This window comes from Giraffa tippelskirchi, chromosome 11 (genome assembly GCF_054371585.1).
Source record: "Giraffa tippelskirchi isolate mGirTip1 chromosome 11, T2T-mGirTip1v1.2.pri, whole genome shotgun sequence".
In the NCBI taxonomy this organism is placed as follows: Eukaryota; Metazoa; Chordata; class Mammalia; order Artiodactyla; family Giraffidae; genus Giraffa; species Giraffa tippelskirchi.
In genome coordinates, this window is record NC_137285.1 from 7,676,577 (window position 1) to 7,689,185 (window position 12,609).

General features: G+C 46.5%; 1 long non-coding RNA gene across 2 annotated transcripts in view; it reads right to left on the reverse strand.

Moving 5' to 3' along the window:
- The window catches only part of LOC145526699 (uncharacterized), a 28,875-nt gene extending 21,194 nt beyond the window's left edge, over nucleotides 1–7,681 (reverse strand). Inside the window, exons 1-3 of one of the 2 annotated variants that reach the window (XR_014069090.1) lie at nucleotides 6,739–7,681; nucleotides 5,105–5,252; nucleotides 466–591 (exon numbers count right to left, since the gene is read on the reverse strand). This is a non-coding gene — a long non-coding RNA (uncharacterized LOC145526699). Of the gene's footprint in view, nucleotides 1–465; nucleotides 592–4,448; nucleotides 4,532–5,104; nucleotides 5,253–6,738 lie in introns of those variants that run through there. The other variant, XR_014069089.1, reaches the window with a different exon arrangement.
- Nucleotides 7,682–12,609: the final 4,928 nt, after the last annotated feature.

Consider the following 12,609-nt stretch of genomic DNA (forward strand, 5'->3'; position numbering starts at 1 on the left):
AAACTGGATATCAAATATTTCTAGGGGAAAGCTGTATTATTCCAAAGGCTTAACAGATAAACTTTCTCCAATATACCACAGTACTTCCTAAGTTTCATGTTACTGAGCAGGTGCTGGGCAGATCAATTAAAGGTCTTTTAGGAATGAATTTGGCTTAAGTAGCAGTGTGTGTGTGTGTGTGTGTGTGTGTGCTTAGCTGTGTTCAACTCTTTGAGATCCATGGACTGTAGCCCATCAGGCTCCTCTGTTCATAGGATTCTCCAGGCAAGAATACCAGAGTGGCTTGCCATTTCCTCCTCCAGGGGATCTTCCCAACCCAAGGATTGAACCCATGTTTCTTGAGCCTCCTGCAGGCAAATTCTTTACCACTGTGCCACCTGGGAAGCTGTAAGTAGCAATAACAATATATAATCTAAGAATAATGAACCTCCTGACTCTGAGTTAGAGGTCTGATGCAGGCCTTACTGGGCTACACTTAACATGTCAGCAGGGCTGCATTCCTTTCCTGCTCCAGGAGTCTGTTTCCTCCACTCCAACTTCTACAGGTTGTCTGCACTCCTCGCCTCCTGGCCGCACTTCCATCTTCAAAGCCTGCAATGTTCAATGGAATCATTCTCTTATTGCATGGACACTGACTCTTCTGCCTCCCACTTCCACTTTTAATGACCCTTGTGATGATGCTGGGACTGCTTGGATAATCCAGGATATTCTCCCTATTTTCATGTTAGCTGATTACCAGCCTAGCTCTGTCTGCAACCATGATTCTCTTTCCCAAACATATAAGGCAACGTGTAGGTAGAATTTAAAGATTAGAATATGGATGGACATCTTTAGACGGGCCACTGTCCTGCCAGAGACATTGTCCAGGGCTGAGACTGTCGGGAACAAGGGACATATGTGAACGCAGGAACTCCTTCCCCCATGGGTGCCTCAGAATAAGAGAGGCTTAGGGGAGCCCCTTGCTGGAGTCTCCGGGGGCATAGCTCTTAAGCACCTGCTCAATGACATGCACACCACTCTCCTCATCCTCCTCCCTCTCCGTATACGTGGGGGCTGACCTGCTCTGGGTGCAAGATTTCTGGGGGACCCCCTTCTGCTCTGCTCTGTACCCTCACTCATCTGGTTGTTTCCATGTCTTGTCCATTGCAAATACTGCTGCTATGGACGTAATTTACGTTATGTTCAAAGAATCAAATCATACTTTAAAAACTAAACAGTAGTATGAAAATTATATTCTTTGAGGTACAGGATAGCAATAAAGAAGATAAACTTATAAATAAAAGAGAACCAAATGGAATATCTGGAGTTGAAAAGGACAAAAGTAACTGAAAATTTCACTGGAGGGGCTTCCATTAATTTCTCAGAGTTGCTGTAACAAATCACTACAAACCACATGGCTGAAAACAACAGAAATTTGCTGTTTCACACTTCTGGAGGTGGGAAATCTGGAGTCAAGCTGTAGGCTGGGCTATGCACCCTATGAAAAACTAGAGAATGAATTCTTCCTTGCTTTCTAGCTTTGGGCGTCTTCTGGAACTCTGGTTTTCTTCACCTTGCAGTTGCATGGTTCTAATCTCCACCTCCATTATCATGTGGTCTTCTCTGAGTCTCTGTATCCAAACTTGAGACCTTATTTCCAAATAAAGAATTAATACCTAATTGGAGGTGGGGACAAAAACCCACAATAGGGCTGAACAGATTTCAATAAGAGGAAGACAGAATCAGCAAATTTGAAGACATCAGGATAACTAAGTTTCCAGTCTGATGAACAGTTGTTTTTTTTTTTAATAAAAAAGGCAGGGGGATAGGGAAGGAAAATTAACAGAGCCTAATTAGACCTTGTACTACCAAATGCATGAAGAGAGTTCCAAAAAGACACAAGAGAGAGAAAGGGAGGCCATGTGAAGTACTAGCCAAAATCTCACCAAATTTAATGGACAACACAATCACAATATTCAGGAAGTTCAATAAACATCAAGTTGAATAAGCTTGGTGGTTTAGTCACTAACTCATGTCCAACTCTTGTGACCTCATGGACTGTAGCCCACCAGGCTCCTCTTCCTCGGTCCGTAGGATTTTCCAAGCAAGAATACTGGAATGGGTGGCCATTTTCTTCTTGAGGGGATCTTCCCAATCCAGGGATTGAACCCAGGTCTCCTGTACTCCAGGCAGATTCTTTACCGACCGAGCTACCAGGGAAGCCCAAAGTGAAAGTGAAACTTTCTTAGTCGCGTGTCCAACTCTTTGCGACCCCATGGACTATATATACAGTCCATGCAATTCTCCAGGCCAGAATACTAGAGTGGGTAGCCTTTCCCTTCTCCAGGGAATCTTCCCAACACAGGGATTGAACCCAGGTCTCCCATACTGCAAGCAGATTCTTTACCAGCTGAGCCACTAGGGAAGCCCAAGAATACTGGAGTGGGTAGCCTATCCCTTCTCCAGTAGATGTTCCTGACCCAGGAATTGAACCAGTGCCTCCTGCAGTGCAGGTGGATTCTTTACCAACTGAGCTATCAGGGAAGCCCTGATATGATGAATAAGCTTGCATCATCATAAAGTGGTTCAAGGCCAAAGACAAAGAATCATGAAAGCAACAACAAAGAAGCGACAGATCGTGTGCAAAAACCTCCCACCAAGGGCTGATTTTCATTAGAATCATGGAGACCAGAGGCAGTGGGATGATGTAGTAAAAGCCTTGAAAGAAGGGATTCTCTGGCGGTCCAGTGGTCAGGACTCGCACTTTCACTGCCAAGGGCCTGGGGTTCAATCCCTGGGTGGGAAACTGAGATCCAGCAAGTCACATGCTGTGCAGTCAAAAAAACAAACAACTGCTAAAAGTCACTGAACGTCAACCGAGAATTCTCTAGTAGAGACGACCATCAGTAATGGAGACATTAAGACATTACCAATAAATAAAACCTGAGAGAATCCATTGCTACCTGTAAGAAATGTGGAGTCCTTTATGCTGAAAAGACAATTGTGTAAATGTAACTACATAAGATGTATATAGAATAAACATATAAAGTGAAAGTCACTCAGTTGTTTCCGACTCTTTGTGACCCCATGGACTATACATTCCATCAAATTCTTCAGGGCAGAATACTGGAGTGGGTAGCCTTTCCCTTCTCTAGGGGATCTTCCCAATCCAGGGATAGAACCCAGGTCTCCTGCATTGCAGGCAGATTCTTTACCAGCTGAGCCACAAGGGAAGCCCAAGAATACTGGAGTGGGTAGCCTATCCATTCTCCAGGGGATCTTCCCGACCCAGAAATCGAACCAGGGTCTCCTGCACTGCAGGTGGATTCTTTACAACTGAGCTATGAGGGAAGTCCATATAAACCATGTACTATTTTATTCTATTTGGTTAAAAAGGACACTACAAGAATATTGTAAATCTATGCTGCTGAACACAAAAAGTACAACGTGGATAATGAATATAACAGTAACAGCATACAGGAGGGTAATAGAACAGATCCACAGATGAGTCAAGTCTCTGTGAATCACTGAAATTAATTTGGTATTAATCCAAATAAGAATGTTATAAATTAAGATGCTAATTGTCCCCAGGGAAACCACTAAGACTATAACCCAGAATCTATAGTAAAAGAAACAACATGGGAATTAAATTGGTCCACTAGAAAATAACCACCACCAAATAAAGCAGTAATGGAGGAATAGGAGAACAAAAAGATGTCACTCATACAGAAAACAGACGTCAAAATAACAGATTTCAATGCTACGTGATTAGTGATTTAACAAAATGTATATGGTTTACACAGTTCAATTAATAGGCAGACACTGGAAGAATGGATAAAAAGCTCTGATCTTACTATGATAGCTATGTGCTATCTAGAGCTGAACTTTAAATTCAAGATACAAAGGGACTGGGAGTAAAAGGATGAGAAAACATATACCAAGCAAATATTAACCAAAAGAGAATTTGACTGGCTTTATTATGTAAAACAAAGTTTATGACAATTTTTTCTAGAGACAAATAAGGACCTTTTATAGTGACAAAGGGTCCATTTTTCAAGGAGGAAACAGTTACATTTTTGCACTTAATAAGATAGCTCCAAAATACATGGAGCAAACTGACAGAATTGAAAAGGGAGACTCCTCAATGATAATAGTTGGAAATTTCAATACTCAGCTATCAGTAGTGGAGAGAATCTGTTATTTCTGCCCACTGTGGGGTGGGTAGAGTAGGAGCTGTGACCCATATTTTATGGTTCAGGAGACTGAAATTTACATAGATTGAGTAACTTTCCCAGAGTCACACTGATGAGTAATGGGTCTGAAGCAAGACACGGAGATGATTCCCTGGGGATGGAGATTCCTGAACCCCTGGACATGAGATCGTGCCCTGGATACACAAACCAAGAGCTCTCCTCACTCCCTTCCCACATCCTCCTGCCCCAAGGACGCTGCAGGGAGACAGCTGGTACCCAGAGGAGGTGCCTGGCCCAAGAGAATGGCTCAAATCTCAGCCCAACTCCTGACTCTCAATCCCTGACCCCAAATTCACTGCTTTTCCCCCAAATGAAGACCCCCTGATGGACCGGGAGATCAGAACACACATCCTGCCCCCCTCCCCTCCCCCTCAGAACATGATTCTATCTGCTGATGCTTTGCAGTGAGATCTCCTGGTGGTCAGGTGACCACGCTGAATGACCAGTAGCCGACTTGACTCTAACTGGCTCAGACCCAGGACATTCTAAACCAACTGCCCACATGACAGTTGCACAGAGAATTCGCATCATCTTCAACTGACCAAACCTAGATGAGGAGATTCACTAGCTGGGAACGCGATCTCCTGGGCTGGTGGTGCTTTGGGGGTTTAATGAATGAAGTCTGTGGGCCCCAGTGCCTCACAGACTAAAACCTGACCAATGGTTGGAACAGCCTGGACTAAGGCCTGGTTGAGGGCGGGCAGTGGCTGAACTGGTTCTGAGTGGGCACCATCTCTGCCCAGTCCTCGCTCACCCAGATCCAGGCTCTGCTGTATAAACTACAGCCTTTACTCTTGAATCTACTCACTGGTGTTATTTCCACGGTACCTTCAGTGGAGTGGTTAGTGGGGGTGGCACATATGTGCCCCTACCCTGTGGTTTGGCCAGACATGAATTCTGATGTGTCTGAACCACGGCTGGGCATGGTGAGCAGACCATCTTGACCGCACGTGATATTCTTGTGCGTCCAGTGTCTGAATCCCTTGTGATCCTTTTCTTTTGGTTAACCAGGCCACAATCCTGGAAAATACAAAGCAGAACTACTGACATATTGCTGGGAGAAGACCATGGGGAAATATCAATTCGTTCCCAGATCCCACTTCTGTTCTCCTTGATCGCCAGCCGCCTAGGGGAGTCAGCTGAATCAAAGCTGGGGCTGGGGAGAGGAATATTGCAATGTGGTGTGCAGTTAATACACTCCAGAATATCCAGCACCGATCGCACTGGAACCTGACTTTATCCCATGAGATATTATAGAAAGGGGCACAGCGCAGTGACTGGAGCGTGGGGGCTCGTGCCTGATGGCCTGGGTTCAAATCATACCAGGAGTCACGTGAACCTGGGAAAGTTATTTAGGTAGACCCTCTTGTTCTCATTTCTTGCTGTGTGATAGAAAAGCATTATTATGAGACTAATTTTAAGTGAATACAGATAAAACCTAAAGAAAAATTATCAGTACTTCTTAAGTGCTACAGAAGTATTCAAATAGTACTAGCCCGAAAGAATAAGAAACGCGGCAGTGGTTCCTCCAGAGAGGAACGACTATGAGTCAGGAGAGAAGGTTAGTTCTCAGCTTTCACATGGGTTTGATAATTTACAGCTCATGGGGAAAGTCCGCTACCCCCTGTGAACTCTACATCGCACTGTGGGCTGGGCAGAGAAGGGGCTGTAACCCACATTTTATGATGCAGGGCACTGAAATTGAGGGATTCAGTGATTTGACATAACACTGATGAGTAATGAATCCTACACAGGAATGTAGCTGGCCACCTTGGGACACAGATCCCTGAACACCTGAGACCACTAGCTCATGCCCTGGACCACTGATCTAAGAGTTCCTCTCATTCCTTTCCCACATCCTCCTGCACCTGCTCCAAGGTTGCTGCAGGGAGACAGTTGACGACTTGGAACAGGTGCCTGAGACAGGAAAATGGTACATGTCTGACCCGGTCTCCGGACTCTACATTTAAATCCCTGACCCCAAATTACACACTTTGTCCCAGTCAAAGGCCCCTCTGATCATCAGGGGTGTTCAATCTGTTTCTCTCTTCCCCCAGCATCTTCATCCTATAAACGCTTTCCTGGTGCTCTATCAAATACTCTGAATAGTCAGTAATCAGCATGACTCCCTAATAGCTTAGAACCCAGGACATTTCAAACCAAGCATCCAAATGACAGATTAGCAAAGAATTAGCTTCACCTTAACTGACAACTCTTAATGAGGAATGAATATTCATTAGCTGGGAAAAGGGTCTCCTAAGCTGGTGCCTTGGTGGCTTTAACAGATGAAGTCTACAGGCCTCCAGGGTCGCACTGACTAGAATCTGACCAATCACTTGAGCAGCCTGGACTAAGGCCTGTTGAGAGCAGGCAGTGGCTGAACTGGTTCTGAGTGGGCACCAACCTCAGTGGTACCCAATCCTCCCTCTACCTAGATCCAGGCTCTGCTGTATAAACAACAGTCATTACTCTTGAAACCTACTCACTGGTGTTATTTTCACAGTACCTTCAATGGAGTGGTTAGTGGGGGTGGTACATGTGTTCCCCTACTCTGTTGTGTGGCCAGGTGCGGATCCTGAGGTGTCTGAACCACTGCTGGGAGTGGCCAACAGATCATCTTGACCACATGTGGTATTCATCTGCTTTTTGTGTTTGAATTCCTTATACTCTTCCTTTTCTTCTTGCTACCCGAGCCATGATCATGGAAAACAGAACAAAAATTGAGACAACTATTGATAACGTTGCTGGGACAAGACTATGGAGAAGTGTCAGTCCATTACCAGGTCCCACTTGTTTTCTTTGATCACCAGTCGTGTAGGGAAGTCAACTGAATCAAAGTTGGGCTTGGGGAGAGGGACATTGCAATGTAGTGTGCGCTTAAGACAGCCAGCAGGCTGACTGCATGGGGACATGACTTCATTTACTGAGATAATATATTAATAGAAAGGGAGAACAGCACAGTGACTGAGAGCTTGGGGGCTGGTGCCTGATGGCCCGGGTTCAAATCATACCAGAAGCCGCATGAACCTGAGAAAGTTACTTAGCCTCTCTGTCCTCAGTTCCCTGTTCTGTGATACAGAAATGTTAATAGGGCCCACCTATTAGTATTACATGATGAAGCTGAATATAAAAAGTCAGGTAGACCCTGAAAAAAATGACTGGTCCTTCATAGGTGCTCACGGCAGGTGCTGTGACCCATATATTATGGTACATGGCATTAAAATGTCTAGATTTTAAGTGAATTCCCTGGAGTCTCAAAGCTGATGACAGATGGGTGTGGGACAATGAATGTAGTTGGTTCCCTGGGGACAGAAATCTCCAAACCCCTAAATCCTCTAGATGGAGCCCTGGACCCCGGAGCCCAGGACTTCGCTCCCTCCAGCCGTCCAATCCTCCTGCCCCATGGTTGCTCCGAGGACAAGAGGAGGGGGTCTTAGCCAACAGGGCACGTGCCTGACCCAGCTGCCTCCTTTATGTGTTGGTCCCTGACCCAAAGCTGTCCAACATTCTGGAAAGAATTTCCTTGAAGGATCAGGAGGTCCCATCCCATGTCTCCCTCTTCCCCCAGCATCTTCACACATCAGCCACCTCAATGGGAGCCTCCTGGTGGTCTGACCAGCGGTCGGCTTGTCTCAGAGCCCCTCTCCCAGCCAAATGCCCCACATGGCATGTCTCTAATGAAGCAGCTTGGCCTTCATTCAGCCCTGGATGCGCAGCTGGTGCTGATTCATGAGCAGAGTGGCCTGCTGCACTGTGCTTGGTGGTTTAGTGGGTGAAGCTGGTATGCCCCACTCTCTCCCGACTACCGATGTGAGCAACTGTCTGAACGGCCTGGGCTTATGGCCTGGCCAGGGAGGGTCCGTGGCTGCACTGGCTCTGAGGGCTCACCCCCCCTGCTCATCCTTCCTCATCACAATCCAGCCCCTGCAAACTCCTCATCCATCCTTTGACCCTGAAGTGGCATGAGAGAGACTTCCGTGTCCTCCCAGAGGGACCCTCCATAGCCATAGCCTGGAGACCCCTCCCCAAGCCTGTCTCTGAGGAAGCCTGTACCAGGCCCTCCTCACCTGTCACCGAATGCTCATTCCTCTAACCTGATGGCATTGTCCCTTCACTCTCCCAGGCAGCACCCACACACCCAGCGGTCCTGTCCACATCAACTGATGGAAATCCTGCCAGGAAGTCCCAGCTTCCTTCCTTTCTAAATACCTCCAGATTCAGATGGCTAATATTTAACTTTGGGTTTTGACATCGACATTCAGGACAGTTTGGCCTGTAATTTCCTTGTTCTCTAATGTCTATTGCTGGGGTGAGGTCAGTATTCTCCTGGTCCGATAAAGGCAGTGTCAGGTATATTCTATCTGTTCTCTGGAAGCATGTGTTAGGAGATGGGCATCAATTTCTACTTTAAATGTTTGGTAGAAATCAGAGGAAGCCACCTGGGCCTTAAGTCTGTTTTGCGGAAAAACTTTTTTTGCATTTCTTGCTTTTTAATTGATGACAATTTATATAAGGTACCCAAATATTTTTTAAGCATTCTCTTCAATTGAAATGTGACTCATATATAACACTAGCTTTGGGTGTACAACACAATCATTCACTATTTGTTATACACATTGTGAAATGTTCACCACAATGCTGAGTTAACACCCATCATATGACATGCACAAGAAAAAACTTTCTTTGATGACAGCTTTTAAGATCTATTCTCCTAGGCAACTTTCAAATACACAATACAGTATTATTAACTACAGTCACCATGATGTACTTTCTGTGCCCATGATTTACTTAGTTTACAACTGGAAGAGTTCATACTTTCTGACCCCTTTCACCCATGTTTATTCAACTCTTCCCATTGTCCACCTCTGGCAACCACTAATCTGTTCTCTGTACCAATGAGCCTGTTGTTTTGTTTGCTTAGATTCCACATATAATCGAGACTGTTACGATATTTCTCTGTCATATTTACTTCACTTAGCATAATGCCTCCGAGGTATATCCATGTTGTCACAAATGGCAAGATTTCATTTATTCCTTTTTTTATGGCTGAATTATATATGTATATATATCACATTTCTTTGTCAGCCATCAATAGACCCTTAGGTTGTTCCCATATCTTGTCAGTGATGCTACAATGAAACATGAGGGTATATATATCTTTTCCGGTTAGTATATCCAGAAGTGGAATTGCTGGGTCATATGGTAACTCTATTTTTTAATTTTTTGAGGAACCTCCATGCTGTTTTCAATAGTGGCTGCACCAATTTATAATCCTACCAACAGTGCACATGAGTTCCCTTTCCTCCACATCCTTGTCGATGCTTATTGTTTCTTGTCTCCTTGATAACAGCCATTCTAACAGGTGTGAGGTGTGGTATCTCGTGGTTTTGCTAAGGTACCCAAACCATAAGTGCAGAGCTTCATGGTGTCCTGTAAATATAAGCACATCTGTCCAACACCCAGTTCAGTATACGGGATAATCCCCAGCATCCTGGCAGTCCTCTGAAGAAGGGAAGAAGAGGAGTCGCTAACTTATCGGGTTATAAGAATGAAATCAGTTACTCTGTGCATACTGCAAGCACAATGATTTACACACAGTTAGCTCAAAATTAGTGTGGCAGCACCCTTGGAAAGTAATAGAGGGAGCTGGAGGGCTGGGAGAATCCAATGCCTTTGAGATTTCTGCTCTGGACGTCTGAGGTCAGAGTTAGGAAGCTGTGAGAGGAGCTTTTCAGAAGCATCTGGGCTTTTATAGAGGAAAACACTACTACTCCCCAGAGTGGGAAGCTTCCCTGGTGCCTCAGACAGTAAAGTGTCTGTCCGCAATGGGCAAGACCCATGTTTGATCCCTGGGTTGGGAAGATCCCCTGGAGAAGGAAATCACAACCCACTCCAGTACTCTTGCCTGGAAAACTCTATGGACTGAGGAGCCTGATAGGCTACAGTCCATGGGGTCTCAAAGAGTCGGACATGACTGAGCGACTTCAATTCCTGGAGTGGAGTGCCCATTGCAATCCACTGAGCCCTCCCTTTGTTGAGGGGGCTTTTTCTATACTTGTGTGTTATTTTACGTACAAGTGTTTCAAAAATAAACCCAGCAGGAGCTCAATTTTGCTCAGGGCTAAATATAAAACATATATAGGAAACTAATGCTGAATCCGAAAAGATCATGTCACGGAAAAAACGGGCACTAAACAGCTGACTCAGGAGGTGTGGGGAGGTGGCCCTCCTTCTTTCACCTCATGTGTCTCGTTTAAGCTTGCAGACACTGTCCAGGCGCCATCCCCTCTGAGTCTCAGGCCGAGTCCTCCAGGTCATGGAGCTTCGCAGGTGTTGCCCCAGAACCTGCCACACACATGCGGGTGCTGGACTCAGTGGAGAGGTGGGTGGGCTCTCTGGTGTCAGTGTGCAGGACCCAGGGGGCTCCTCAGACCCTGGGAGTGACGCTGGGCCCTGGCTCCCCCAGGGGTCCCATCCCCAGGGCACTGGGGCCTGTTTGCTGCTCTTAACTAAACGTGTTGTCTACTAGCAGAGAGATGTTCTGTAAGTGGTGATTTAACCTGGGCGTTTGGCCAGGCAGTGTTCAAGTGACTGGTCCTTTGAAACAGTGTAAGTGATGCGGAGGAAAGGGGAGGCTCTGGGGCTCCAGGATGAAAAAAAAAGGCTGGGTCCATCCATCTGGACGCTCTGAGGAGCGTGAGGTCAGATGACACAGGCGGGCATGGTAAATAACCCTGTTCCTCCAGCCCTACTCAACCCGACTCACCGGGAGACCTATACAGTGGAAACAGTTAATCTTAACCTAGGTTTTCCTCCCCAATAATCTTTTTCTTAACATTCCCCACCAGTCTTGCTTGATTCTGTTTTTCAATTTTAAAAAAAGATTATGCAATGGTAAGAAAAAAACAAAAACCAATGAGGTTTATGGCCTAAATACTCCAATGTGAAAAGGCTACAGAAAACACTGCTATTTAAAATAGAATGAAATATGGGTTTCTTTACTTATGAATTTGGAAATTAAAGAAACATAAACAATTTGTAATCTGCCCCCTTACCCTATCCCAAATGAGAATGGCATTGAGTTTGCTTCAATTTTTTGTTTTGTTTTTACATACATGTGACAAATCTGTAGAAGCTCAGCCTGAAAAACGGTGCTTTGAGGGGACTTAGGCCCCTCACAGGGCTCTGCAGAGGCTGCGTGGGGGTGGGGGGCACCCAGGGCCTGGCTCTCTCCCATCTGGGTGTGGACCCTGGGGGTAGTCTTGAGGCCAGGACTACTAAGCATGGACAGGGTTCAAAGCTGGCCCAGGTGAGCTGCCCTGCTTGCATGAGAAGGGACCCCAGGTGCCTCTGTCTCTGTCTTCATCGTTTTCCCAGGAGGTCTGAAGGAGGGGGGAGCGTCAGGGTCACCCCGTGCTATCTCATCATATCCAGCTTCAGCGGATCTAGCATTCAACTGCTGAGTGGGGGATAACATCCCCTGTTGGCATTAGGGGGGTCTGGAGGAGGAGAGTTGGGTCCTGCACTACCAAGATAGTCAATAAACCCTGGAAGACTCTTCCAAACATGTATGATGTGAACAACACAGCCTGGAGATGGGCACGGGTGGCTTTGCAGGGACCTACAGCCCTCCAAATGCAGGAGCCCCTGGAGGGAGTGGCCCAGCGACCTTAAAAGTTTATGTGGAGTGGGTTGTCCTGTCCAGGAAGATATTCTCAGGGCACCCTTCATTTGTCTGCATGGACTTTGACCATCCTCTGTGTCTCCTTGGCGTGAAATACTGGCTACCCAGGGCGCTCCTCAGTTTTGCTGGTTCTATTAAAAGTGCCAAGAAGAAAGGAGGCAGTGGAGCCTGGTGCCTTATCTGCCTTTCCCTCTGCAGTTCGCTAGCTTTCCACTGCCATTTCCTCTTCCGCTTGATCTCTTTCCTTCATCCTAGCAGACTAGGAGAGAGCTTCTTAACAGCTGGGGAGAAGACAATGGCACATGTCAGAGGCACCCAGGGCAGAACTATATACCCATGGGTGGGTGGTGGTGGGAGGGTGGCATGGGTGGTGGTGGTGGGAGGGGGCAGGGCAAAGCCAGACTCCACTGGGGTGGGAGGTGGGAGTGGGGTAGCTCCAGCTGTGTGGGCCCAGTCTTTCTGACTCCCAGCCCTGCCTCCTGCCCCAGGAGAGGGGGGCACTCTGGGTTGCTCAACATGATAGAGTTGATGCAGACAGGGTGGTGGCAGTGGGGCAGAATCAAGAGCCAGGGTAACGCTCAGGAAGGTGGAGGAGGGGGGCTGCAGGGGAGACTGTACAGATTTTACAGATGGTCCCATGACCTCAAGTACCTGGATGAGACCAGGTCCTCCTGGATGAGAATCAATAAAAAG